The 3,219-nt window shown below is 40.4% G+C and overlaps 1 long non-coding RNA gene across 1 annotated transcript; it reads left to right on the top strand.

Moving 5' to 3' along the window:
* Positions 1 to 2,642: 2,642 nt before the first annotated feature.
* LOC117511894 lies at positions 2,643 to 2,959 on the top strand. The gene is made up of 2 exons (XR_004561121.1): positions 2,643 to 2,688; positions 2,824 to 2,959. It is a non-coding gene; the product is annotated as an uncharacterized LOC117511894 (long non-coding RNA).
* The last annotated feature ends 260 nt before the right edge of the window (positions 2,960 to 3,219 follow it).

The raw sequence follows: 3,219 nt of genomic DNA on the forward strand, positions 1-3,219 counted from the left end.
GCCTTTTTAAGCATTTTTCTTTATTTACCCCTCACATGCCTGGAAAAGCTCCTCGCCATTTAACCATGTCCTTTAGGTCCTTCAGATGTTTCAGTAGAATGGGTCTTGGGAGCATGACTAAAACCTTTCAGCTTATGGGGGAGCTCCGCCCCCCCATACCCCCCACCTTTTTAAGCATTTTTCTTTTTTTGCTTTTCAGCTGACCCCCCTCATTACAGCCCTCTTAACCCCCTGCCACTTTAAGCATTTTTTTAAAATATAGATGTAAATTAATATTCAAAGTTTTCAGCTAGTTGACAGTAGAGCTGTACAATATGGCCACATTATCATATCACAATATTGTCATATTATTAGGTGGGTAGGGAGAGTTCCCATGGGATAAAAAAGCTTTACAACATACTATCCCTGGTTCTCAAGACCAGGCACCTCAGTGGCTTGACTCTACTCTTTTTTAAAGCTATTTCGGTGTACCTTAGTAAACACTAGTAGAGTTCCACCTGAGATTTGGAATGTATAATAGAAGATATACCTTACTGAATTTTCATATCAATATGATATACGATGACGATAGACTATGATTTGACACAAAGTGCAGCATCAGTGAAAATTAAACATTCTTAAACTAACAGTAATAATACCACACTCATTTTGCACTCATCAAAAGGTTTGGATACTGTGCCCTCCAAAAGTATTGGAACACTTGGTATTTCATACATTTTAACTTGTTTATGCCATTTTAAATACAAGAAAAACAAAAAATAAAGAATAAAAATTTCTAAAATTATCATCCTCAAACTCAAACTGAAAGCAAACCTATAAAACCTGTAAATAAATCAGTTTTATTGCCAGTTTTCTTTAGACAAGTCAAGAGATGGAAACATAAGTGATAAGAATGGTGACAAAGGTCAGTTTCAGTTTGTACAGGGGTCAAAACTTAAAGTTGTTCCATTAATTTTGCTCCAGCTGTATTTGTGCTGAATTTCATGCTTGTATGACCATTTGAAGGATTGTTTCAGTTATCTGCTGCACTAATAAGCCAACACAAACCAGCTGTTGTCTGTTAGCTTAAACATGTTTGCACTCTTAAACAGCTAACAGACAGACATGGCAACCTGAATTAAAGGAGAAATGCTGCTTTTAACAACCTGGACCTCATTTCTGGCATAAAATACGGTCGTTTACTCACCAAAATAAGTTTGATGTCATTAGAAGTCCATAGTTCAAACGATGTGTTCAGTTCAAATCTGAAGCAAACATTTTTCTTCTTCTACTAAGTTGGATTAGAACTTTTTGTGGTACACAGCACAAACTACTGGACAGGAAGAACCTAGCAGTCAGTGTGACTCACTGATTTGAAAATGCAGCTCTTTCAACCAGACACGTGGTGGCATGACATGTCAGTCATCTGTGTCCAATCAGATTTCAGGGGAGTCCTGTGAAACCCCGGCCTCCGCTCTAGCTCCACCCATACCAGGAAGTGTTCAACATTTCTTGTTTCACTGTGACTGAGAATTCGGCATTTCCTGTTTGAGTGTGAGCTTGCCACTGAGTTCCTGTGAGATTCCATGGGATCTCGTCTGTCAAACCAGGAAGTGTTTGACATTTGAACATTTCCTGTTTCACTGTGAACTTGGCTTTTGACACTTCCTGTTTAGGACCCCCTGTACCATGAGTGAGCTTTGTGCTGCTGCACAACACTTTACTCATATTATAAGCCAGCACTGGGGTAGGACAGGGGATGTCTTTCACTGTCCAGTGTCCATCCTTCTCATGCTTCACCCTTCTCCGCACTGTCTCACCCGAAAACACATGATGGATGGTGGAGCACACAGACACCTCCCATGTGTCCATCCACTTTACAAACACCAGAGGCCCCTCTCTTATCCATCTTATAGATCCTCTTTCAGATTTTTTTGTGAGAGCATTTGACCTCCCTCTGGGGCATCCTCATGTGTTCTCCCTGTATGTGCCACATGGCCCAAACTTCATGTTAGCCAGGTCCATGAACAGTTTGGGACTCGTGTAAAAATTGTCCATGTAAATGTGGTACCCAGTACCAAGCAAGAATGGCTGGATCAGGTTCATGACCACATTGTATGACAGCCCGTGCTCACTTGTGATCACAGTCTTGGCAGTGTAATGTGAACGTGAGTGTGTAGCCATTACTTGAAACAGCCAACATAAAACGTTTCAGGCCCCATTTTGTTGGCTTGTCCTTCAAATATTGAGTCATTCCAGTTTTTGCCTTTGTCGCCACCATCTTTTGTCAATCTAGAGTATCAGTCTTGCAGCAAGTAATTGAATCTAAATGAATTTCATTGTATTTTCAGTGCTTCCCCTAACAAGTAACTGTCAAATTATTTTTTTCTTCCTACAAATATGGGAATGATAGTAAAAAATATCATTAAAATGCATAGTTTTATGTAAAACTATCAAAATTTCCCTCCGGCCTAGTGGCCGGCTATGGAGAGGCTCAGTAAGGTTTCTTTTCATGGGGTCCAAAATCCCTGGCAGGGCCCCGATCTCTCACACTCACACACACACACCTCCGATAACCAGAGTTAGATCTCATGTTGAGAAATAAATTCTCTGAAGTTTTGTCGCTGAAGAAACCCTGAGGCAGGGTGAAGTCAACACACATCACCATGAACGTCCTTCAAACTGCAATCTGCTGCTTCTTCTTCTTCAGTGAGTAAACTTTTATTTTAATCTTCTGCAAATGTCAGAATTCCAAAACAGACCTCTGGGTTTTTATGATCTTTGTCATTTTGTTAGTGATCAGAGAAAGTTCTGATCCTAACTACTGATTGTTGATCTGTTCAGCAGCTCTGTGCGGTCGACACAGTGACATCATCACTGCACAAGAGGTCCATTCTGGAAGAGAAGGAGAAGATATCACAGTTGGATGTAGATTTTATTGCCCTGGAAGGAGGAAGTTAATCTGCAGAGAAACATGTGAAAACAAAAACACCACTTCTTCAAGCTGATGGCAACTCTGCTGAGAACCACAAATACAAGATTCTGATCAGTCACAGACGGTGAGTTTCTGCTTTCAGTCTGAAAATGGCCATGAGTGTGAGAAGATAAAGTTCACTGACTGATGTTTAAAATACACTGTAAAAGTAATCTGGAAAATCTGACACCAAAAACCTCCACAGGAAAATGTTTTGGTCACGTTCCACCAAATTTCCCACTCAGTCTGTGACATTTTGGAACGTA

Source organism: Thalassophryne amazonica, chromosome 6, assembly GCF_902500255.1.
Source record: "Thalassophryne amazonica chromosome 6, fThaAma1.1, whole genome shotgun sequence".
NCBI lineage: Eukaryota > Metazoa > Chordata > Actinopteri > Batrachoidiformes > Batrachoididae > Thalassophryne > Thalassophryne amazonica.